Here is a 27869-nt window from a genome sequence, read left to right as displayed (position 1 = left end):
TTTAATAAAATCCTAAATAAATTTGATCATGATTTAATCACAAAAAAGAAAATTTATTTTAAACATTTGAAGTACTCTTCCACTAATCTCAAAAGACTTGCCTTCTCTAATGTCAGGGCTGTACTTATAAAACAAATAATATAAGAAAAATAAGAACAATCACTGGGTCTGATAGATCATTAATAACCCATCCATTTGCATTCATCCCAATTGTTCTGTGGAAAATGTGCATAAATTTATCATCATCAATTTTTTATGCAAAACTATCATTCCTTTTTCCCCCAGTTAAAGGTTATCTATTGATAGATAGAGAAGAATAGTAACATAATATCTCAGTTCATCTTTGGAAAAGTAACAAGGAAATAAATACTAACTTCTTAGATTATCATTGACAAGGGTTAATTTGAAGAACTCTGCCAACACTTAAGAATTGATCCAAGCAGTTTTGAGCAATGAATTCTTTGAAGATACATGCAGGTTAATGCCTTTGCTATAATAGATGTCATTTATGCTTATAAAGTAATCCATCTTGTTTCCAAGGTTATATAAGAAGCAGAGGTAAAATAAAGACTTGTCTCAATATTTATCTTCAGGCTTGACTCTTTGTTTACAGTTTAAGGTATACTATTAAAGCTCCTCAGAATGACTAACCATCAGTTAGTTATACAAAGTTTCATTTAAACTTTTTCTATGATAAATTACAATTTATAGTTAGCTTAGAAACACTTTGGTTCAGTAACGATGTGATCAATATCAATTATACAAAGATAATCAAGACTGTTTATCAATGATAAAAAGGGCAAGTTTTTTCAGGTTTTAAATACAATCCTGTTGCCTAGCTAACGGCAATAAGCAAGCCTTGGTTTTCTACTTTATCCTGCCTTTTGAATACTCTCATATTTTTATTTTGCTAAAGGAAACAAACAGAAAAGCCCATATAAACTTGTGCACTAAACTCTAGTTTACTGCTGTTATACGGAGCTTAAGCTGAGGACAGAAAAATCTCACCATGAGAACTTGTCTGAAAAGGAAGGAATGAATTCAGGCAAAATTTGTAGAATCAGCCAAGCATTCTGTTATTGTGAAAAATGTCTTCAGTACAAAATTCAATGGGCTTTTCCTTTCCCTCTGTATAGCCTAAATGAACACTTGATACTTCATGTTCATCTTTGGTTGAGGTGTAGAAGGTGAGAATTACATGCCTGTGCAAGCTGAGACCTCATAGTGATATCAGTGCAGGTAAATTCAAGGGACTGTTTCTTACTTACACCTTATTTTTCTGGATTAGTTTCAGACTGGAAAAACCATATGTTGGTCAAAAAAATGTTGAGGGCAGAACTAGGTATAATCAATGGAAAGGGTTTCAAGTTAAATGAATTTTGCATCAGGTTGTTATAAGACTGTGAATACTTTGCAGGTATTTTGAAAAGCATGTAATTTAATTTCTTAGTTTCTGTCAAGAAGTCCTCTAGAACAAGAAAATTTTTCATTACCTTTCATGATAAGCAAGAAAAGCAAACCTTATACTGACAATTCAGAACTTCTATTTACTATTTGCAATTTTGTTATGAGAGTCACTCAGGAAAGGATAACTTTGGTTTGGCTTGGTTTTCCCACACAGGTGAGAAAAACAGAACCCTGTTTTGTGTGATGTTGCGCTTTTGCATATGTTTATGGTTTCACATCTAAACTTTATTCATAAAAATCTTTCTCAAAGAGTTGGCAAGTGCACATTCATTTAGATTCTCCTGTATTACAACTATACTATGTCAAAATGAAACTGTACCGTAAAAAGATGTATTTTGGAAGTCAGTTTCTCAGGTGACTTGAGATACGTGGTAATACAAAGGAGATCATGTAAAGAGAAGAGAAGGAAATGAATTTGTGCTCCTGAAATTTCATGCAGTCAAGCATCTTTTCATCTATGATGGAGTAGACAAGAATGCTGTTCTGTAGTCTTTGATTGGGAAACTATTTTCTATAAGTGATAGTTTTGCTTGAGTAGAAGCTACAAGATAAGACTAACACAATTGTTTCATTCAGAATACACTTGTGTTTTAAGAGTACATTCAAGACATACCAGAATATCATACTACTAAATTTAAAGTTTGCTCTCATTTAGCTGCACGTTCAGATGTCTGTTGTAACATCTGACCCTCACATCTGTCCCATTCACTCCAAGAACTGTTTTGAGTGCAGCAGAACCTCCAACTAAGAAATTCTTACACGTACTTCCCAAAAACGCTACAGAACTAGTGCTGAATTCATTTGACCAAGAAAGACTGACAGCAATGAAGAGCCAAGAAGGTGCCTGTGGAGAGGCACCACTGTGTTAGATCAGGAAACACCTTCAACCTTTGTGAGTACATTTTATAACACTGGTCAATATAAAATCATGTTTTCATGTCCTTTTTGCTTTGTAAAACTAACTCATCTCTGCCTAGTGTTATTATTCATTTTATTATTTTTAATGTAAATGGGTCTGTCTATTTTTTGGTCTTTTTCTGCCATCCCCTTTAATTCCTTTTTCTTCAAGTTAGCAGAGTAGCCTGAATGGAACGCGGCATATCAGAAGCCACAAGGTGAATTTACAGAATAAGGTGTACCTTTTGACTCACTTGTTCACCGCACTACATTGAGCAAATACCATAATTAAATTATCACCAATGATGGTAAAGTCTTTCTCTTAAGTGATCCCTATTAATTTAGTACCCACCAATGTGCCTGCATAATTCAAAGGGTTTCAAGAAAAAAAAAAAAAACAAAACAAAAAAAACCACACCACCAAATTTTCCAGAACCTGCTTTAGAGGCATTATCTAGGGCCAAAGAGTAAAAATTGATCTCTTTACAGCTTTAACATAATGTACAAATAGATCTATGTTCAGAATACTGTATTTTCAGTGACGTTATAGCAAATACTGCCAACCCACATTCCAACCCCAGCTCATTCATAGGACCAAGCAGTGTGCTACTTGATCAAATGTCTGTAAATGCAACCGATCTTCAAGTGAAAATCCAGCCCTGAACAGTTTAAATATGGTAAGTCCAGGCCTATCCCTGCCATGCTGCCAGAAGAGACCTGTAATAAGCCATATAGACTGGATGCAACAATCTTACTTATTCTGAGGAATCCCTTATATTTGCAAGAAAGGAAAATGTGAATTATTGATAATCTATATACTTTGACAGCCCACTTTGAAAGACAATGTAAGAAATAAAACCAGTAAATGCATATCCTGTGGGATTTTTTTTTTCCTAAGGAGGAAGAACAAATCCACGTACCCATGTAAACCTGTATCAACTTTTTTTTTTTTTTTTACTTTATCTCAGTAAACTAAGTTTCATCAAAAGAAGGAATAGCAGGGAGAAAAGGAAAACCCCACACCTGCACAAATGAGAGCAGTAGAAAAATCCATAGTGTTGTAGATGAACAAAAATATTCTCATTTTAAGAATGAGCAGCTGCATTGGGGAGGAGATAGGTGCTTCCTTTTTCAGTAGTGGAATTGATTTACGTTAGTGCAGACTGAATAGGGAACTGCTTTCTCAAAGTTCAGCCTAGAGGTGTCCTGCATCCCCTTGTGCAGCCCAAGTGACTTTAAGGGGCAATGTCACATAGATTCTGACCTAAAGCAGCCTCCAAGAGCTTTCTACTGGTTTCTGGTATTTTGTGTTCATATATTGTGTCTATACCCATAGGTGCATTTACAAAGTATTTCCTGCAAGAAGAGACTTTGTTTTAAGATATGTTATCACAGTTAAACTGACAGCAATTGTTGTTATTAGTAGAACCATAATACTACTGGACTCCATGAGGCCTCACATCTGCAGATTAACATTCCTCCTTGTAGAAGTTCTAAATCCAGTTCTGCCTGGCCTACAGTTTAATGATAGGACCTTGCCACCATTTTTAAATATTTTTTTTCTCACTCATGTCCTTAGCTCAAAAATTCAAACCACAACCAACGTATCTCAAAAAATGAATTATTCATACATGATAAATGCCTAAATAAGGGAAAAGCTTTATCAATTGACACATTTCACCTTACGCTTTGCAACCAGTGAGTACATTATATACATACATTTCCCAGTATTATATTTCTATACCTATATACATGTAAAATATTGTCCAAAAATCTACATGCATTTGTTCCCTATCAATAAAGAACAAAACATTTTTGCCAACAGATAAGGAAAGGAAGAAAGGAAGAAGCTCCATTCCAGCCAAAGCTTTCTGATGAGTGAACAGCCCAGTCCCTAATTCGCTCTTCCCTTAACCAGATCACCCCTCCCTTCTTACCATCCCAAATAGACTAAATTTGCCTATTGTGTCTCTAACAAAAGGTAGCACAGAAGTAAAACTTGTATCACTGAAAAAAGCACTGGTTTTTTTTCCAGCCCAACCCTGCAACAGGAGCTGATAATAGCCTGACTATACTGCTGAGGGTTAAAGGTGGTTTGAAATATGAGATTATTTCCGGGGGGGGGGGCAGGAGTGGAGAATCTTAGAAATAAAAAATGGACAAATCCTGTTAGATCTCTTTGGTAACAATCCCTTTATAATGATCCCTTTTATGTTACCTGCTGCTTTTTTTTTTTTACTCATAAATGTCCATTTTCCTTTCTACTTTCTTTTATTAAAATAGTTTCAATATATGCAATTTATAAATGACAATTTCTTATTCAGTAAGTTTTCTCACTTTTCCTAGTGGAAATACAGAGCTAAAAATTTAACCATTTCAGAAAGAGCTTTCCAGCTTTCTAACATTGACTTTGCTGAAAACATTGGGAATGGAGTCTCTGGAATAAAAATTAATTGCTTTACTTATGCCAGTGAACACATTGGCACAAGCTGGTGAGTCTCAGAATAGCGTTGGAGTCTTGCCAAATGTTACTGATATCAGTGAAAATAGTAAAAGCAGTTTCTCTGTGACAGGTTTTAGCTGCTTCTCCTCTGCCTCTACTCTTCTCGTTTCATTATAATTTATGTGAATTCCTAAATTTTTGTGTCAACAGTATAGTTAAAATTTTAATTCTTCATAAATTAAACAAAATCATTACCTAAAGAAAAATATTGAAATATTCTCACTATAATAGGAGTTGAGTTTTTAAAAGAGTAATTACTGTGATGCTTTTACTTTTCTGACATATGCTATATTTTCTTTAATCAATCACAAAGCAATCCATAGTACACCTTTCTATGAAGCAGAAATAGTGGTTCATTTGCTTGGGGACTAGAAATGGTATAGCTTCCAATGAGGATGAGCAGGCATAAGTGTATTGTATCAAAGATTCACAGTTACTGCTGTCATCAACATTTGTGAAATAGAAGTCATGTTTCAGCTGTCAAGTCCTACAATTCCTATACTTTGTTTCAGGACACAGGATTTGGGATACTTTTACAAGTAGCATAATAAATCAAGAATCCCTAGCTCTAAGTCATTCTTTAATGAGACATTAGAAGTGTCATGCAATTTCCCTAAGTGAGAAATCCAAATGCTACAAACATACTGAGTGTGAAAAAACCTTATCTGAAATGCCAGTTTACACACACAGGTGTTTGACCTCATTTATATTCTTCTTCCATCTAACACAGATAAAGCACATCTGGCAGTTGATATTTTGTGCATGAAAGTCTGGCTGAGCTTCATCACAACCAAGTGTGTCCAATTTTCTCTCCCTGCATGAAGCGTGTAGTAACTTTGTGCATCAAAACTTATCACAATTTTTTCAGCTCATGAATGTTTATCCTGTTTCAACCACTGCTGTGTTTGAAATACAAATACTTTGAACAGCAGAGGTAGACAGGTGTTTGAAAGTTTTTGCCAACACTGGAAGGCAGCATCTTTTCATTTTCAAACTACAAATTAAAATGTTTAGTTTTTCCTCCTATGTAACCACAGAAACCACCTCAAACAGGCAGATACCTTCTAGTGACATCCATAACCCCATTTCCATGGAACATGGAAGCAACACCACCCCTGTCCCATTCCAACCAGCCTGAAAGAGCCTTCCAACCTATCTGGAAAGTAAACCCAGGAATTCCCCAAAACAGAACAAGTATTTTGAGCCAAGAAAAATCCTTCAGCACTGACCCTAGCAGGAACTACACTTCCAAGAGCAAATGCAATCCTCTTCCACATCAAGTCCACCCCATGCTTATAGAGCTCCCTGGGCAACAGCAATGTTATCATGCTGATCTTTTATTTAAGATATTAGGAGTGTTTCTGTTTGTTCACTGGCAGGTCTTTTAAAATCCACCTCCCCACCACTCTTTTCTCCCTTTCCTTCCTCTGTTCTTTGCCTGGATTACTACTGCCACCATATATATAAATGTGTATGCACAGAGAAGGAAAATGCAAAACAACAAATCATAGGAAGCTAAAAATTTTATTTGTATAGCTTTTAGTAACTTCAATCTGACTACAACTCTTCTGACCTTATTTAACATTTGTGTTTGACCTGTTAATTCCCATACTTCTAACAGCAAACAAGTCATTTTTTTTCTTTCTTTTTTTTAATCAAGAAAAAGAACCAGAATTGAAACAAAATACTTTTATCGTTATAAAAGGTCTGACCACATGTATAACTGAAGTGGGAATCAATTATATGCCCAAGACTTCATATGCTACAGCATTACCTGTGATGTTGTCAGAGCACAGGAGAACAGAGGGATACTCCTCTTTGTCACAAAGCAGACTGCTGACAAGTGAAAAACATTCAGTATAAACCCCATTACATGGTTTCAGATTTTATTTCAAACTTGCAATTCACTCCAGCTTTTTCTAAAGGTTAAAACCAGACATTCTCCATTTCCCCTTGGACTGGTCTGTGGTTTTTCCGTCTACAATTATCTTTGCTTCCTGTTCTCCTGACCTTTAGCAATACTTCATCTCAACATCCCATGGATCTTTTCTGATTTTATGCCTCAATGTTTTAAAGTATATTTTCTTTCTGAGATTGAGTTGACACTTTAAAGAGAAATGCATTATGGCAGGTTGAGTCAGTCAATGTGTTTTAGAACATAATGAGAAATGATTTATGCCAAACAAAAATTTTGAAGTGCATTGGACAAGAATATAAAAAAATGCAGGTGTCTTCATGGTTGAAAGTGCTGGGTGCTCTGCAATAAGGTTTTTCATAAGCTTTTCTTCTTTTAAAAATAAAGGAAAAAAAAAATGCCAGGTTTCCTTACTGTTTCAAAATCACTAACTACCAACTACTTTTATGAGATTCTGAAAGTCTTCACACTACACATTTTATACACAGCCATTGTGGTTTAACCCCTGTAGGCAGCTCAGCCCCACACAGCCTCTCGCTCACTTGGCCACAGTGGGATGGGGGAGAGAATTGGAAGGGTAAAAGTGAGAAAACTCCTGAATTGAGATAAGGATAGTTTAATAGGGAAAGCAAAAGCTGCGCACGCAAGCAAAGCAAGAAATTCATTCACTGCTTCCCATCAGCAGGCAGATCTTTAGCTGTTTCCAGGAAAGCAGGGCCCTATCACACATCCTTTGGAAATAAAAGTATTATTATGGTCTATAACATGATCTATTCAAAGTGATTCCTCAAAAAGGACAAGGGAAAAAAAAAAAAAGTATACAATCTTATCTGCTTCTTCTATAAGATGTAGAAAAGAAAATAGCAGAGGTTCATGTTTTACTTCATACAACCTCACTTGGAATATAAGACACTAGTCAGTTTGTTTGCAATAAACAGCAGAAGGGAATGTTTTTAATGTCAAAGTTGCTTAGATACATAGCCCTATTTAAATCAATATGAATTAAGCATCTAAAAACATTATTCGTAATCTGGGCCTATGGTGCCTGTATATCAGAATAATCAGGAGAGATTTAGTATGCATGGTTTGTTTCCCTGAAGGTTGAGCAAGAGTTGTGGTCAGCCAGCATTAGAAATGACTCAAGATGAATGGATAAATAAATTTCACAGATTTGAGCTTCTGTTGCAGACTGAGGCATTTGCACATAAGGACAACCCTTCTGTACTGATCAGCGATCCTCACCTATTCCAATGGCAACAAGCTTCCTATGGGATTTATTGTTTTATTGCATTACCATCTGTGCTGGTGTCATGTTGTGGAAAGGTCTGAAAGCACAGATAGGAATTACAGTGACACTAATTTTTTACAGGAAATATTGCCTGGCTAATAGCATTTGGCCATGCTCTCATTCTTCCACAGCTTCAACTGCCCTAAAAATTAAGGAATACCCATCACACTAACATTAAGTGACCTTATGGTACTGTCACAGACACTGAGTTCTCTCCAAGATAGGAAAGGCAAGATCAGTCAATTAAAGGAAAAAAAACAAAAAAGCTTTTCTTACTTGTGGGGGTTTTTTTATTTTTATTTTGCAGTTATTTTAACTACTGAATGACTAATACATTTGGGGGGGTGAGGGGAACAATAAGATACAGTGATTTTGACATCTTGTGTTAATAGAAAGTACAATTTCAGAATCAGTTTGCACACTACAACATAGTTTAACTTTTTCTTTGATTAGTCTTTGCCCTTTATCGAGTACAAGGTATCAACAGCTCATCATTAACCAATGACTCCAAATTCCAAGAACGTCACAATAAAAGGAGCTAAATAGCTTTTATTCTGTCATTGTATGTTTTTGCATGAAATTGATTTCAATTATGATGGTATTTTCAAAGAGACACAGTGCTTCATTGTGATTCCCATGAGGAATCAGCATGCTTTGTGATATTTCCAATTTGATACACAAGTGAGGAAGATAGGAAAAAGAGAAAGATAAGGAAGACTGAGAAGAACAAAAAAGAATTCTAACAGCTGGAAATAAAACTGTAAGAAGTTAAGAGAGTCAAAACTTGAAAGAAGATTTGGGGGGGTGCAAAAGGACATAAGATAGTCTATAAAGGAACACAGATCTTAAAAAAAAAAAGTTACAAATAAATCCTGAAGAAGTCAAGAATAGAAAGAAAAAATAATAGAGAAAATAATACCAAAGAAAACCACAGCCTGGTTAGCACTATAGACTCACCAGACAGTTCACAACAGCAGGGGCGTATAACAATTTTCTGTACTCTAAACATTGCATCTTCCATTTAGTGGTTTGTTTTTTTTTAAATCCACTCCATCCTCAGAGTGTACCTTGCTATCCAATAATCTGAAGATGATGAAACAAGAGGAGAGCTCGGTAAAGCCCAGATGTTCTAGGTTTCTTAACTACTCTGAATGACTTTGAAATCGTAGAGCCACGGCTGCGCTAAAGGCAAAGAGATGACGCTTTCTTTGCTTCTGCAAAACCATCTGCCGTACCCCGGTCCGCAGAACCATTCCAGGCGGTGCGCAACCTGGTTAATCCAGGCTCCATCCAGTTGGATACACAAATGAGATGTTTATGCTAGGAGGGATTTTCAAGCTTCTTTGTAGATAACCATTCAGCTGGCACATTCTGCCTCACTGCTGTTGGAGCAGAGACCAAAGCCACAACAGCAGACCCTTTGTCTTCCCAACCAGTGCTGCTCAGGTTTGTATTCAAGGGTGCTTTAACATGAGTTCAGCTGCAAATTGCAAGATGAACCTACCTTTTATAACTGAGAAGAACCAAAATGACTGTACTCATCTTCCCTCAAGAGCTAGAAAAGCTGTAGCGAGACTATTCTACTGGTTTGAAAGTATCTCAAATCCTCAAAAAAACCCCAAATAAAGCCCCCAAGACAAACTAGGCAGACATTCAAACAATCGGATTGCTGGTTGAAACATTAAGTGAGACAGAGGAAGGAAAAAGAGAAGTCTTCCATGGAAAAGTAGCTGAAACATGGGATGTGACTTAAATCCTAGAACTCTTTGCTCAGTCACTATGATCAATATTGTCTTCAGTGAAAAAATGTAGCCTGCTAACATGGTGTGATTTGTGGTAGCTCTATAAGAGAGTTTGCTATGCCAGGAGGTCTAATACTGTGAATATATAATGAGAATAAATTATGGAGTATTCTGAATTTTTGTTATTATATTATACTGACACAAAAGTTGAGTTATTGCTAAAATAATAAATGCAGAATGCCAAGCAACGTGTAAAATCAACGAGACATGAAAAAAAAAAGAAAGAAAAATGAAAAGAGAAGCCCAAAGAAATGAGAAGGCAGAGAGGGGAAAAAAGAAGATCATTCATTTTTCTCCAAGCAGTGAGTCTCAGCTTAGATGTTGCCAAATAATATTTAGATCAGTATTTTTTTTTTTTTATTACATACCACGCTAGTGCATGAAAGTAAAAATCGTTTGGAGTTTTAGTGCTTAGAAACACAGAATGAGAAAGAATAAAATGTTCTTGAATAATAGGCCCCTGAAAAGGATTATGTTAATAATGTTAATAATTCAGTAACAGCTTAATTGTTCTCCAAAAAGTCACCAAAATGGTTAAAGACTTTTGCATTTGATTCTTTACTTTGAGTAACAAGTATTAGATTAACTTTGAGAGGCAGAACTATTTATGCTTGATGTCAACTACTTTTTAAGAAATAAGCAGCTGGGTTGGAACCCAGTTCTAGCTCCCCTCTAAAACAACAGAAACTTTCAGGAGGCTAGAAACTGCTGGCTCATCTCTTAGATCAGAGAGTACTGAAAATATCCTTATGCATAGCATGGAACCAACCCGTTTTTGATTTTAGACTTCCAGAGTTTGCTACCAAGTTAACAGTATGAGGGCAAAATATACAACTATTGTTATTGTTCTTTTTCAAGTGATTTATAAGACTTCTGGAGGCAGAATCTGGTGCCAGTGTTAGACTAATCTCCCTTCCGATATCTAAAGGCCATATTGATTGGGAGGACTAACTGTAAATCCAACCAAATAAAGTCTTCAGAAAACCTGTCACATACAATAAACTTTGAGACCTTTCAAGGCCACATTTTCAAATGAAAGTTTAACAACAAGGACATCAGGTTTCACTGTCACTTTGTACTCCAACAGTATTAAGTATTTCCAATTCCATCCCATCTTCCATCTTTTATTTTTGGAGACTTCACAAGTTAAAAACCTAAAGATATATACTAGCATGCAAAAAGTAATGACAACAGCAACCTCTATCATTTTTCATTATATTACTTTTTGCAAATGTGATTAGTAACTTCTAAACACAAGTTTCCAAATAAATAACGGCAAACAGTCAGAAACCCTAACATTCACTGTTTCCATTTATGGAAGTGTCATGGTTTAACCCCAGCTGGCAACTAAGCCCCACACAGCCACTCGGTCACCTCTCTCACAGTGGGATGGGGGAGAGAATCAGACGGGGAAGAGTGAGAAAACTCGTGGGCTGAGATAAGGACAGATTAATACGTAAAGGAAAAGCCACGCACGCAAGCAAAGCAAAACACATTGAGCAAACTGTGTTACTTCTAGCATTATTATAACATTGCTAAATGCCCAAAAGGTCTAAAGAAAACTATTATGCCAGAAAAGCTATAGCCAAACAATTCTTTCAGTCAGATACCAGACTGAGCTTAAATTTAAGAGTTAATTTCTGAAAGTTTTTACCTTTACTAAAATAGTGCCTTTCTGAATTGAATCACAAGATCAATGACCTCTTTCTTTTCATGGATTCTAAAATGCATTGGACATAACTCTCAAACACTGCCAGCTGTATCAAACAGACTGCAATTTAGCATGCTTAGGTAGGCAGAAATTAAGTGTCCAAATTAACCAGTACCAGTATAGAATTTTTCAATTTAGGAGAATAAAAATAACAAAATCTATTTTGTTTCCCTATAGCAAGTTCCCATGTAAAATATTTACACAAATAAAAGTTAAAGACATTATCATACAACCAATAAATATCTGAACACAAACATTTGTTTAAAAATATACCTGAAATAGGTGGACGCAACTGCCACAATTTTGCGATCAAATAAAACCAATTTGCACAAATCTTCAATATCCCCTGCTTGTTGTGTCCTTCCCTGTCTTCCTCCCCCCCGCCCCTTCTTTATTTGCAAATGCAAACATGCAGGTTCAGGCAATATGTAACAAATTTTCCTCATATCTTGAAAAAAAATTAAAACGAACATTGTAACCAGCATAGTAGGATACTATTTGCTCCACTGCAATTTTCAGACTCTGAAGCCAGGAAATGAAACCTCTACATATTCATGAGAAAGATCTGCTAAGCCAATAACATTGCAAGAAAGCATTTATTAGTTTCCTTAATGAAATTTTTCACCAATTACTTTTTTTTGTTTTTCCTTCCTGCAATTACTGCTGCCACCTTGCCCATATCACACACAACTATTTAGATATCCAAACATACCTCTGGATTTTTGCTTTTGTTATTCTGCCAAATTTAGACTATTCTACAGTCTTGAGTTCCAGGGCTATGGATCTCATGGGGATGTCAGAGACATGGTGGGACAGCTCACCACCACAGAGAGCTGCCACGGATGGATACCAGTTCTTTAGCAAGGATGGGCTGAGAGAGAGAAGAGGGACACTTGCCCTGAGCATCAAAGAGCAGCAGAGAAAGCCACAACCTCTGCCCAGGGACAGATTATGAGGCAGCCTTGGCTGCAAAAAAAGACTTGGGGGTCCTTGTAGACAGCAAGTTTAACATGAGCCAGCAACGTGCCTGTCGTGGTTTCAGCCCAGCCAGTAACAAAGGACCACCCAGCCGCTCGCTCACTCCTCCCGCCCCCCTCCGGTGGGATAGGGAGGAGACGGAGGAGAGAAAAGAAAAAAAAAATGGACCCTCGAGGGTTGAGACAAGGGTAGTTTACTGGGACAACACAAAAAAAGGTTACAACAACAACAACAGTACTAATGAAAGAATATACAAAAAGAGTGATGCACAGTGCAACTGCTCACCACCCAGAACCCGACACTCCGCCACCGAAAGTCGAGAGCCCTCCCCCCGGCCCGCTCCCCATTTATATGCTGAGCATGATATCACATGGTATGGAATAGCTCCTTGGCTAGTTCAGGTCGGCTGCCCCGGCTATGCCCCCCCACCTCCCAGGTTCCTGTAAAAATTAACTCTATCCCAGCTGAACCCAGGACATTATCCACCCCTTATTCTATACCATCTACATCATGCCCAGATCTTACATTTTCCAATCAACTACTACCACTTTCCTTGTCTTATATATATATATGTATATGGACACCCCCCCCCCCCCCCACACACACAAATAGTATTCCCTTAGTCGATGGGCTATCCCTCCAATGTGTCCATCAATTTTATTTAGTCTATGACTTTGGGGCTCCATCTGTTGTAACAGTTCTTCAGGATAAGAGAGATGGTGTGAGGTGTTAGGTTGTTGTATGCTGCCTCTGGAACTTGTGGCCGGTACATTTGGTGCAACCCACACCCTTGGCCTGCAGGTCGAAGAGGTTGATCTTGAGGAAATTGCTGGGCACCAGTTCAAGTTCTATCACTGTTGTACTTGGCTCAGTTTCAAAGTCCATCCTTCAGTCTTTTGGGTAATTCTTACAGTAATACCCTTGATATGGCATATAGACACTATAGATACAATAACATACATTGGCAGGTTATTTAGCAGTTAAATATCATACAGCCTAATTCACTGGCTATTCTCTCCCAAAATCAAATCTCCCTGAGGTACACATCGAACTTCCCCATCCTTCTGCATCACCCACCAGGTGTACCCAGGTCCCTGAGCAAAAACAACCCCTTGGATGGGTTTGTCTCTGCTTGAGGGGGGACTAACCCAGACTGTCTTTCCTAATATACTTCTTATGCGCACTACAGGGACTTTATCCCCTTCTACAGTATGTGGAAGTCTTGGTTGGGCAGGGCCAGCCCGATTGGCAGATCCTCTAGTATTAACTAACCAGGTGGCTTTTGTTAAATGTGTATCCCAATGTTTGAAAGTTCCACCCCCCATTGCTCTCAATGTAGTTTTCAGAAGTCCATTGTATCATTCAATTTTTCCGGAGGCTGGTGCGTGATAAGGGATGTGATATACCCACTCAATGCCATGTTCTTTGGCCCAGGTGTCTATGAGGTTGTTTTGGAAGTGAGTCCCGTTGTCCGACTCGATTCTTTCTAGGGTGCGGTGTTGCCATAAAACTTTCTCTTCAAGACCCAGGATAGTGTTCTGGGCAGTGGCGTGGGACACAGGATATGTTTCCAGCCATCCAGTGGTTGCTTCCACCATTGTGAGCACATGGCACTTGCCTTGGCGGGTTCATGGGAGTGTGATATAGTCAATCTGCCAGGCCTCCCACTGTTTATATTTCAGCCATTGCCCTCCACGCGACAGGGATTTTAGCCGCTTGGCTTGCTTAATTGCAGCACATGTTTCACATTCATGGATAACCTGTGCGATAGTGTCCATGGTCAAGTCCACCCCTTGGTCACGAGCCCATCTATATGTTGCATCTCTTCCCTGATGGCCCGAGGTATCATGGGCCCACTGAGTCATAAATAGCTCACCCTTATGTTGCCAGTCCAGGTATACCTGAGACACTTCAATCTTGGCGGCCTGATCTGCCTGCTGGTTGTTTTGATGTTCTTCAGTGGCCCGACTCTCGGGTACATGAGCATCTACGTGACGTACTTTTACCACTAGCTTCTCTATCCGAACAGCAATATCTTGCCACAGTGCAGCCGCCCAGATGGGTTTACCTCTGCGCTGCCAGTTGCTCTGCTTCCATTGCTGTAGCCACCCCCACAGGGCATTTGCCACCATCCATGAGTCAGTATAGAGATAGAGCACTGGCCACTTTTCTCTTTCAGCAATGTCTAACGCTAGCTGGATGGCTTTCACTTCTGCAAACTGACTCGATTCACCTTCTCCTTCAGCAGTTTCTGTGACTAGTCGTGTAGGACTCCATACAGCAGCCTTCCACCTCCGATGTTTTCCCACAATGCAACAGGACCCATCAGTGAACAGGGCATATTGCCTCTCATTTTCTGGCAGTTTATTATACAGCGGGGCCTCTTCAGCATGTGTCACCTCCTCCTCTGGCAACATTCCAAAATCTTTGCCTTCTGGCCAGTCCGTGATCACTTCCACAATTCCTGGGCGACTGGGGTTTCCTATGCGAGCTCGTTGTGTGATCAGTGCGGCCCACTTACTCCACGTGGCATCAGTTGCATGATGTGTAGAGGAGACCCTCCCTTTGAACATCCAGCCCAGCACTGGCAGTCGGGGTGCTAAGAGGAGCTGTGCTTCAGTACCAACCACTTCTGAGGCAGCTTGAACTCCTTCATATGCTGCCAATATCTCTTTTTCAGTTGGAGCATAGCGAGCCTCGGATCCTCTGTATCCCCGACTCCAAAACCCCAGGGGTCGGCCTCGGGTCTCCCCAGGTGCTTTCTGCCAGAGGCTCCAGGTAGGGCCATTCTCCCTGGCTGCAGTATAGAGCACATTTTTAACATCTTGTCCTGCCCGGACTGGCCCAAGAGCTACTGCATGAACAATCTCATGCTTAATTTGTTCAAAGGCTTGTCGTTGCTCAGGCCCCCATTTAAAATCATTCTTCTTCCAGGTAACTTGGTAGAGAGGACTTACAATTTGACTGTAATTTGGAATATGCATTCTCCAAAAGCCCACAACACCTAAGAAGGCCTGTGGTTCCTTTTTATTAGTCGGTGGGGACATAGCTGCTATTTTGTTGATCACATCCATAGGGATCTGACGACGCCCATCTTGCCATTTTACTCCTAAGAACTGGATCTCCTGTGCAGGTCCCTTGACCTTACTTTCTTTTATGGCAAAACCAGCCTTCAAAAGGATTTGGATTATTTTCTTCCCTTTCTCAAAAACTTCTGCCATGTTGCCCCATACAATGATGTCATCAATGTATTGCAGGTGTTCTGCAGCTTCACCTTTTTCCAGTGCAGCCTGGATCAGTCCATGGCAAATAGTGGGGCTGTGTTTCCACCCCTGGGGCAGTCGATTCCAGGTGTACTGGACACCCCTCCAAGTGAAAGCAAACTGTGGCCTGCACTCTGCTGCCAAAGGAATGGAGAAAAATGCATTAGCAATGTCAGTTGTGGCATACCACTTAGCTGCCTTTGATTCCAGTTCATATTGAAGCTCTAACATATCTGGCACAGCAGCGCTCAGCGGTGGCATGACCTCATTCAGCCCATGATAATCTACTGTTAGTCTCCATTCCCCATTAGATTTCCACACGGGCCATATGGGACTATTAAAAGGTGAGTGAGTCTTGCTGATCACTCCTTGGCTCTCCAATTGGCAAATCAGCTTATGGATGGGGATCAGGGAGCCTCGGTTGGTGCGATATTGCCACCGGTGCACCGTCGTGGTAGCAATTGGCACGTGTTGCTCTTCAACCTTCAGCAACCCCACAACCGAAGGGTCTTGAGAGAGACCAGGCAGGGTAGACAGCTATTCAATCTCCTCCGTCTCCAATGCAGCTATACCAAAGGCCCAACGGTACCCTTTTGGGTCCTTGAAATACCCCCTCCTGAGATAATCTATACCAAGGATGCATGCGGCCTCTGGGCCAGTTGCAATGGGGTGTTTATGCCACTCATTCCTGGTTACTCATTTCAGCTTCCAATACGGTTAGCTCTTGGGATCCCCCTGTCACACCAGAGATACAGATGGGTTCTGCCCCTTTATAACTTGATGGCATTAGGGTGCATTGTGCACCAGTGTCTACTAGAGCCTTATATTCCTGTGGGTCGGACGTGCCAGGCCATCGAATCTACACTGTCCAGTAGACTCGGTTGTCCCTCTCCTCCACCTGGCTGGAGGCAGGGCCCCTCTAATCCTGGTTAGAATATCCGTTACTCACTTTTCGCACACGTGAATCAGAAGTCCCTTCAAGAGGATCAGAAATGGGATCAGCCCATCTACTGCGTCTGGGGGACTGCTCACAGGAAACTGGAGCAGCAGCTTTCCAAGAAGAATCCTCTTTTCTGGTTGCTTTTTCTCGCAACTCCTGTACCCGTGCATCCAGGACTGAGGTAGGTTTTCCATCCCACTTCCTCATGTCCTCTCCATGGTCACGCAGGTAAAACCACAGGTTAGCCCGTCGTGTGTACTTTCTCTCTCCTCTCTCTTGGGCAGAGGAGTGCTTACTCCCAATAGCTGCAATGCGGGCCTGTACAGGTGGGGAGGAGGACATATCCACTTTGAATTGCTGGAACTCTCGGGACAATTCCTCTACAGCTGAGACACAGGCCCGTAGGGAGGAAGAGAGACTTCCTTCGTATTGCCAGAGTTGGACAGCCAATTCATCCACCATTTGTCCATAGCCTTCTTTCCAGGACATTACTGCCAATGAGTTGGCATAGGTTGGTGGTGCACTTCGTAGAAACTTCCGCCACATCGGTTGTGTGCATTGGACTTCATCTGGATCTGTTGGTGACTGCACATTTTCTGGATCATTATAAATCACCTCCAGCACGGCTAATTCCCTCAGGTACTGGATACCTCTCTCCATGGTGGTCCACTTACCTTGGTGACATGTAACTTCATCCTTGAAGGGGTATCTTTCCTTTACACCTAACAGAAGTTGCCTCCAGAGGTTGAGGACTTGTGTTTTTCTCCCAATCGCCTTGTCGATGCCCCCTTCCCTAGACAGAGATCCCAACTGCTTGGCTTCCTTACCCTCTAATTCCACACTACTAGCCCCATTATCCCAGCATCGGAGCAGCCAGGTAACAATGTGCTCACCTGGGCGGCGGATAGAATCTTTTTGCATGTCACGCAACTCACTCAGGGATAGAGATCAGGTAATTATTTCAGGTTCTGCCTCTTCCTCCTGTTCTTGCGATGATCCTGGTTCATCTTCATCTCTCACTAAGCGAACTGATTTTTTTCTGTGTTTCTTTTTCTGTACAGGGGCGACTGATACTGGCACAGGTTGGTTCTCTGGTTTAGCTGCAGTATCTGTCACCGGGGTTGGGGTAGCCACACTGCCTGTTGCCGGGGTTGGGGTAGCCACACTGCCTGTTGCCGGGGTTGGGGTAGCCACACTGCTTGTTGTCGGGGTTGAGGTAGCCACGGTGCCTGTTGTCGGGGTCGAGGTAGCCACGGTGCCTGTTGTCGGGGTTTGGGTAGCCACGGTGCCTGTTGTCAGGGTTTGGGTAGCCACGGTGCCAGTTGTCGGGGTTGGGGTAGCCACGGTGCCAGTTGTTGGGGTTGGGGTAGCCACGGTGCCAGTTGTCGGGGTTGGGGTAGCCACGGTGCCTGTTGTCCTGTTTTCCATCTTTTCCCCCTTTTCCCCCTGAGGGTGCTGCCTAATATCAAGCAGTGTTTGGTAGATACTGGCCAGGGCCCAGCACAGTGCAGTGACTTGTACGTCTTTGGAATAGCCACAGCATTTTTCTTTCAAATATTCTACAACTTCATGAGGGTTCTGTAGTTGTTCGGGAGTGAACTTCCAAGCCACTGGAGGTAAGAAGTTCTCTAGATACCTGCCCATATCCTCCCACATGCCGTGCCACCCATGAATATCCAGCTTTGGGGCAGATCTCTGGGTGGTACTCTTAAAGAGCCTTTTTGTAGCCCTAAACAAGACCTGAAACATATTCAGGAGGCATAGCACTAACAGCACACTGGCTTGCGCATCCCAAGGATACTCAAAATTCTCAAAAGCTGTTGTAATTAGTCGGAAGGAGAGAAGGGAGGCGAATGGACGGGGGGAAGTATCCCCCCCTAACTTCCCCATGGATTGAGTGTAATTACCAATAAAATCCGATAGAAGGTGCCCGAAGTACGGAAATGATATCACTGCCTCATACAGATACCAGCTTAAACTCATGACCAGTGATGTAATCGTTTCACAAGTCGACATTGCCCAGTACAGCAAAATGATAATCCCAATCACTCTCCCAGAGGTGAGAAACGTAACTACAGGCAATACATAGGGCACATAAGAACTTACAAAACGCCACCATGTAAACAAATGAATCAACATTGTGACTAACATCTATTTATCTAATATAAGAAATGCGTATGACAAATTTGTTTCAACACGCTCTGGCCAGATCTGTTGTTATCTCAACCCTTCGAGCCCCACGTTGGGCGCCAAAAAGGACTGTCGTGGTTTCAGCCCAGCCGGTAACAAAGGACCACCCAGCCGCTCGCTCACTCACTCCTCCCGCCCCCCTCCGGTGGGATAGGGAGGAGACGGAGGAGAGAAAAGAAAAAAAAAATGGACCCTCGAGGGTTGAGACAAGGGCAGTTTACTGGGACAACACAAAAAAAGGTTACAACAACAACAACAGTACTAATGAAAGAATATACAAAAAGAGTGATGCACAGTGCAACTGCTCACCACCCAGAACCCGACGCTCCGCCACTGAAAGTCGAGAGCCCTCCCCCCGGCCCGCTCCCCATTTATATGCTGAGCATGATGTCACATGGTATGGAATAGCTCCTTGGCTAGTTCAGGTCGGCTGCCCCGGCTATGCCCCCCCACCTCCCAGGTTCCTGTAAAAATTAACTCTATCCCAGCTGAACCCAGGACAGTGCCCCCGTGGCAAAGCAAGCCAGCAGAATCCTGCATCCAGGGATGCATTAGGCAGAGCATCAGGGGTGGAGGGGGGCGATCTTTCCACACTGCTCAGCCCTGCTGGGTCCAGTTCCGGGCTCCCCTGTGCAACACAAAGACATATCGGACCATGCACTGCGAAGAGCCAGAAAGTAAAGCAACTGAAGTAGCTCTCATATGAGGAGAGACCGAGACTGTTCAGCCTGGGGAAGAGAAAGCTCAGGAAGCATTGCACCAACATGTATAAATGCCGGTTAAGGTGTGGTAAAGGAGAAAGAGCCAGATTCTTCCCAGCAGTTCCCAAAGACGGGACAAGAGGCAATGGGCACAAACTGGAATTCAGGAAATTCCATTTAAACATTAGAAGAAAAAAATAATTATCACTGTGAGGGTGAAAAAACACTGGCACAGGTTGCCAATAGAAGTTATAGAGTCTCCATCCTTGGAGACATTCAGAAGCCAGCAGGGCATAGCCCTGAACAAACTGCTTTGGGCACAGGGATTGAATAAGATTGTTTCCAGACATCCCTTCCTAACTCAACTGTTTTGAGATTCTGTGATATTTAGTTCAGGCAGATAACCACAGAATAAAACTTGAATACTACTACTGTAAACAATCTGAGACCTAACTAGGTATCTGTCGTGGTTTAACCCCATCCAGCAACTAAACACCACGCAGCCGCTCACTCACTCCCCGCCACCCAGTGGGATGGGGGAGAAAATCGGGAAAAGAAGCAAAACCCGTGGGTTGAGATAAGAACAGTTTAATAGAACAGAAAAAGAAGAAACTAATAATGATAATGATAACACTGATAAAATGACAACAGTAATAATGAAAGGATTGCAATGTACAAATGATGCACAGTGCAATTGCTCACCACCTGCTGACCGACACCCAGCCAGTCCCCCGAGCGGCGAATCCCTGCCCCCACTTCCCAGTTCCTATACTAGATGGGACATCACATGGTATGGAATACACCGTTGGCCAGTTTGGGTCAGGTGCCCTGTCTGTGTCCTGTGCCAACTTCTTGTGCCCCTCCAGCTTTCTCACTGGCTGGGCATGAGAAGCTGAAAAATCCTTGACATTAGTCTAAACACTACTGAGCAACAACTGAAAACATCAGTGTTATCAACATTCTTCGCATACTGAACTTAAAACATAGCACTGTACCAGATACTATGAAGACAGTTAACTCTATCCCAGCTGAAACCAGGACAGTATCAAATTCACCTATTTCCATGTTTCACTGCATCATCTGCACTCATTTTGAGTGGATGTCAAACAAGAAGGTATGTCAGTGCTCTTTGAACAGCGTATGCAAACAGCCCAGTCCTAAACATTATGCCAAGGACTTGTTACAAAATGAAGGAACATGCTGTTACTGTGCTTTTTAACATCACAGAACAGCTATTGTTCAGGAAATGGCATGGAACTTGAATGGCAGCTGCCTCCTTCTCAGTCAGCTTTCATGAAATGTTGTTTTTAATCTACTATTAGGTAAAAGGATTTTTAAGTTTAAATGAACATGCTTTTAAGGTCTTCTGTTTCTGATTTTTTTTTTTTTGATTGCTCCAGTCTCGAGCAAGTGAAGCTCTTATAGTTACAAACAAAACCAAAAGAGCTTAAGGAGTCTTTAGATTCAGGTGCAATTGTGCCTTGATAGGGATAAACACAGCTAAATCACTGTTCTGTATCACCTGCTATTTCCCCTCCTCTTTCCTGCTACACTTTTGTTTCTACCAGACTCATATAGACATTTATTTTTAACCACATTTTGCTATAGGATGCAATACAACAGCTATACTTAGCTATCTAATTTTATCTGTGATAGACATAAATCATAGAATCATTTAGGTTGGAAAAGACCTTTACAATCATTGAGTCCAACCGTAAACCTAACGCTGCCAAGTCCACCACTAAACCATGTCCCTAAGCACCATGTCTACACATCTTTTAAATACCTTCAGGGATGGTGTTTGTCTCAGTTTCAAACTGTACAGGTCACCCTTGCACCACTAATCATCTTAAAGTCAGATTACCTGTAGCAATTAGCCAGTCTTTCACCATAGTTGGAGAGAAGGGCAGTTTCATATGAAGATTTATTCCTATCCTAAAACTAGTGTCCAGAATAGGTAAAATTAATTACTGTTCAGAAGTGCTTTTCTCAATTGCCTATGAAAGCAATCTCAAACTAGTTTCCACATTCACCACTTCACTTTCTAGCCAGTATCAGTCAGATAAGGTGAATCCTGTCTTCGCTATCCAGTGCAATTATTTTTTAAAAGAATATCTAGATTAGAGCATTTAAAAAACAACTCAACATTTCAAATTAAATATTACTTATTATTTCAAATTTTAACCTTTCAGGTTAATCTACACAGAGATATGAAAAGGTATATTTCAGAAATGTTGAGGTCTGCAAGTGTTAGACTATATCTGACAACCTACAGAAGTTTGGAAAACAACTTTTGGCAAAAATTGAGTGAATACAAACGCCTGGGAACAAGTGTCAGCTGAATGAGCTGCATAGGCATTTTCGCAAAGTAGTGACGACGTGGATCTTAAGCACAACATTTGATGCTCTTGAAATGGGGAGAGAGAAAAAAAAAACAACTTGGAAAACTGAGTTAACAGAAAAGACTCAGTTCCAGCTTTATATCACATTTCCATCAGATACAATCAGGCCAACTCTCAGATAACCAGTAACTTGGAAAAGATAAGACAGTTAAAAAGGCTAGATCCTATGAAAATCAGAATAAAGGACTGGAAAGTAGAGGAGTAGAAATAGACTAAATGCATTCAAAGTAGAAAAATTTTAGTCATCTCTGTGAAAATATCTTCTAGCTGTTCTTGCAAAGGACTAAAGCAAAATTGCCAGGTCAGCCAGATGAAATGCTCAAGAAAGGTCCAGCAGTGAGTTATGGATGGTAATACAGATACCAAAGGAAATAACAAGATTTATATTCATTTTATGCCAATGAGCCTTAAAAGTAAGTGTTTAATTTAAATAACAAAAGGCATTTCATACATTCACTTCAGTATAAGCCTGGTTTAGCTGAATGAGACCCTCAGTAATGGAGGGTAACTTTTATTATTTTGCAGAATAGCTAAATCAGAAGCAAAAAAGTTTATGAACTTTCAAGGCATTGATGCCAATTACTGCAGTACTGATAATTTATTCTGTATCTTATATTTAATATTTATGGAATGAGTGTATGTACTTGGGCACTGCTGAAAATTGAAGCATCTTTAATGAAAGCAAACTGCATAATACCTTAATCAAGAACACTAGCCATGGAAAGATACATAAATATACAACTGTAAGTTTTCTTACTACAGGACGGTTTTATCTACAAACGCTAGGTACACAAACATTCATTTAAAAACACTACAAAACATCAGAGATATGAAGCAATATGCAGTATCTAAGAAAAAGGAGAAGATGAGTCTCAGGGCTTACCTGGCTCAGGATCCCTGGACCAAAGTGCAAGGAACCTGCTGCAGTAAGGCACAGAACTGAAATCTAGTAGATTCACAGGACAAATTGACAAATTCACCCATGAACATAGATAAAGAAGGATCTAAAGGTAGAAGTTTTTTGGGTTTTTGTTTTATTTAAAGTTACCTATTCCTTCTTTTCTTTTTCTACAATTTTCTAAGAATAATTATTCCAGTCATTCATTCAATAGATTTTCAAGCTGCAAAAGTGTAAACTACTAAAAGACACATAAGCACCACGGGAGAATTCCCTTTTTTGGAATCCCACTGTTAATTTGTACTTGTAACTCAGCTGTTTTTTTAAATTTTCTTTTAGCAATCTACATTTTTAGCATCCTACAGATTTTATTATTGAAACAATTGCATATAATTTGAGAGAGAAAGAAAGTGGTTATTATACCAATTATTGGATTTTAACTTTCCTAAACATGAGGTCTTCTTTTCGGAGACAGGTTGGCTTTCATTGTTTGCTAGTGTTTTCCTTTAAAATACTTCAGCCTCACAAAGCCTGCAACATAGATCTAACCACCTTCCCTGGCTAATACAGAAAACATTAATATGGAGTTATACTAAGTCTATGGGTTAACACCGGCAGAGAAGCTAACAAAATAGGCTTATGTGATAGGATGTTAGTGGTTTCATAGTATTTTGAGTCAGGATGAGCTGATTCTACTTATTTTGTGCTCACATTTTATGAATTGTTGGTTGAGTACCACATACAGCACAGATAGAAATTCAGTCAGGCAAAATACTTGTCTCTGTCTTGCTTGTGGAGGATAACTCACCTTTAAAAGTTTTTTTTCTTATCTTCTGCGATCTAAGGCAAAAAAATTTCAATCCAGGTAGACGGATTATGCATGTTTTTATACATGCTCTTTTAAAAAAAAAATCCAGTAGTCATGTCAGTAACATGCTGAAAATACACCACTTGACAGTCTTTTTTTTCCTCTTTTATTTATTATAGATCAAGCCATTTGTGATACATTCTTATCTCTTGTCTGCCCCTTAATGCATAGTGGTTTATTTTCTATAGAACATGGAAGTACAGTGCATTGGTGAGAATTAAAAGAGCACATTGTCATAGTTCAAATATCTGCAATGCTTCCAGACATGAAAGTTTCTTCATGTAGCCATAGAACTTCAGGATATTCCCAGAATTTAAAAAATAAATAATAACAATAAAAAAATATATTGTTATATATGTATGTAATTATTTCTGAGCTTTTCAATGTGTTTCAATTACTTCTAAGGGGAATACAAAATTATTTTCTAAATTTATCTTGGCAAACTAAATAAGAAAAATTGTGTAAATATTTGTCAACCCTACACAGGTGTATCCATTTATTCTAGTCTCTGTGCTGCTGGAACAATTAAATAGATTACATATATCACCATGACAAAGATCACATATAGTAACCTGAAAATAACATCAGCTTGCATTAATCAGTCACAAGAAGGATGTTCCCACATGACTGAGTTCCCTGTGAAGCCATTAAGTTCTGTTGAAAAAAGTCAGTTCACAGAACTGGTAATTCTGAGCTAATTTACAAAAAAGTATAAAAACAAACAAACAGAAAAACCCGCAACCACCCACAAACAGAACAAGGAAGCTCATCAGCGAAGATTTCAAAAATCTTGACATTCACAAAAAAAAAAAAAAATCAGGGCACTGCATAATACCAAGGTGTATTCACTGGCATCCTTTTGTGAACATTTTCCATAAACAGTGTAGACATCTACATTTGAACTTTTTGCATAAAGTAAAATGATTTTTCTGACACAGGTAAACATTTCTTATGAAATCTGTTCAGTGAAATATAATATTTCTAGACTGTCAAAATTCAAACAAGGGGTTCTAGTATGATTTATTACTAAACTGTGGTGTCAAAACAAGAATTTTAATATACCTTAGGAAAGTTATTTCTTTTCATGGCATAGTAGATCGATGTTTGTTATAGGAGTTATTAGATTTTGTGGAAGGGATTGTAACTCATGAAAAACAAATTATACTGCCTAGAGAATAAAGCAAGCTGCATTTTTTTTTCACTAGAAGGACCTTCTACGGCAACTGAAGAGATTTTTGAAGCAAGACCATGAAAGTTAGTACACTTTCTTATGCAAAATCTTAATAAGTAGTAAAAATATTAAGTCAAGTAATTGGAACCACTTCAATTTTTCTGGCAATGCTTTCAGAAATTTACCTTGTCCATTAAAAGTTTTTCTACATTTCCCTGTGTGTGCCTGAATCTTAGAACCAGGCCAGCCTAAGGACCCATTCTGGAACACTGTAAGAAGCTGTTTGACATTCAGTTTCAGGTAGGCTGCCAGCAATGAACTGACACAGTAAGTCTAAGCCTTGACAACTAAACATAGAAAGTAACACTTATGAAATATTTAATATTATCACACACCAAGTAACTGCAAGACTATATTGTCTCTCCAAAGGATGCAACATTCAGGAAAGATATTTTACAAAAAATGTGACCAACAAAACCTTTTACTTTTAAGACTACAAAAAAAGAATTAAGTTAAAGACTTTTTCCTTGCTACCCAGAAGATAAAAAAGGTATAAAAATTATGAAAATAATATAAACTAACCCATAAATATCTGAGATCATGTTAGAATAGGCTACATGTCCAAAGTTCTTTCACAATTACAAATATAACATGAATTCAAGTAATTGATCATTTTTCAGGGGCCTTTTCATAATCTATTTCTAAAACAGCAAACTGTATGTCTCCAGTTTAAAATATCAAGTAGTTACTTGGCTGATAAGTAGTAGACAATTAACAAATAGCACAGCCTACCACCTTCAGATTTCCTCCAGAAAAGACAGTCCCCTCAGAAGTTCAGATTCATACTTTGCTAAAAGATTTGAAAGAAACCATTCTGGGTTGAAATAAAAATTCCTTAGAACCAGATCTAGTAAAAAACCACAGAGATTCCTTCCATTTGGGTCAAAGCATCCAAGCAAACGTTGCATTTGTGAACTTGCCCGTGTGACTTCCTCTTGAAACACACTAAAGAGCTGATACAATTCTTTAAGTGTTGAATGCACAAGTCTCAGAAGTTTTCATTTCCAACTGGTTTGTACACATGCATACTCACCACCTACCTTCTTAGTAACAAAAATCCAAATATTTTGTATAGTCCCTGTTTTAAAGGCCTGACTATAAAAATCAGAGTCCCTTAAAATATGGTCTCTTGACACTGGAGGTGAATGACCCATTAGTAAAGGAACATTCACCTGTGGTGCCTGTATGCGCAGGTCAAACAGGTGTCCTAGGTCTACTGTGAGGTAGTGTACTTTGTTCTGTGCATGTTTGGGGACTTGCCTCTACATGCAGGGCAAGTCAATTTCCAGCATGCAGTGTGAAGAGTAAACTGTCTTTTCTTTATAGTACGTACAGATAGCACCTTCAGTAAAATGATGTCATCTAAGTTCCAAGAAGTAAGAATTTATTTATTCTGTGCCATAACCTAAGCAAAGTTCTTTTCAATGTTCAAAGACTCAGCTTCTCATCAGACTACATCTTCAAATTGTGATGGAGCAGAGAATTAAACACATAACCTTACAAAAAAGGCAAATCTTCATTTAAACATTCTTAATGCAATGGGTCATTTAAAAAAAAGGGAAAATTATATTAATCAAGATCTCATGTTTTCACATAATGGATGAAAACCAGCAGATGAAGTTCAATTATCAGCATTCCATTTACAGTTGCTTGAAACAATTTCTCTGGGAGGCAGCTGAAAAGTAAAGTGACTTAGCATCCCATGGTAAGTCCATCAAAGTGTATTCATCAACAATAAGCTAGCTAAAGAACACCATTGTAGGAAAATACAGTTCCAAGAAAACTGCCCAGGGGGCAATTTACAAAGTGATTCCCATCAGCAAGCACCACTGTAAAAGCTAACCCGAATGATTCAGAGCTTGAGCACTGGACGTTTCAATGAGTCAGGTCATATACTTAAATTTCTGTCTGTACTATTGTATGACCCAGTGACTTTAATAATTACGTTACTAATTTATACCATAAGGACTACGTAATAGTTGCATAAATATCAAGTTTGTCATAGTGTATCTTCCATATGTCACACAGACTTATTCTATAGAAGTAGACACTTTATACAGCTATTCTGACTCTTATTTCAAAGGCTATTTGTATGCTTGGTGATGAGGGCAACTCTGATGAAATATAGATTCCAAGAGCAGTATGCATTAAAAGAATTGTTTTATAATGAAAGCAAAAGAATAAACTGACTTGAAGAAACTACGGAGTTTCTGAGTTTCAAGAGCCAGTCTTTGTAAAATAATTTCTCTGTTACACTAACTCTGCCAGCTTATGCTTTGAGAATAATTATGCATTTCAGACTTTATAAACCCCAAGAAATTTGTTCTGTTCAGCTGTTAGCAACTGGGTTGTACTGGATGGTTTAATAATGCAAAACTGTCAGAAAACTGCACTCTCAAAGGCCGAAAAATCATCTCAAGAAGATGCTCCATGCACAAAACCAAGTTTTCCTTAAATATAAAAATGCTAGTATATTTGACAGGGAATGCTGCTTCCCTCACAGATGGAACATTTAATAATTTCCTTCATTATCTATGAATTTTTAATGTTCTCTATGTTTGATATCAATTAACATTATGACCTAAAGTGCACAATTAGATGTCCATCTAGTTAACTACTGCTGGCTAAACAATACACTCAGAGTAATTTCCATCCTTATGTTGATGTTCGAGGCTGAAAAATACCACTGCTATCTTCAGTTCTAACCTTATTGTACTGGGACCAAACACATTTTTCTTATTTCTGCAACAGGTGAAGTTAGGTATGTTTCTTTTCCAGCTCCTACAGCTAGCAAGGTTTAGCTAATTCAGTACAT

Source organism: Harpia harpyja, chromosome 2 (genome assembly GCF_026419915.1).
Source record: "Harpia harpyja isolate bHarHar1 chromosome 2, bHarHar1 primary haplotype, whole genome shotgun sequence".
NCBI classification, from domain to species: domain Eukaryota; kingdom Metazoa; phylum Chordata; class Aves; order Accipitriformes; family Accipitridae; genus Harpia; species Harpia harpyja.
The sequence above is the reverse complement of the archived record's forward strand: the minus strand, read 5'-3'. Positions refer to the sequence as shown.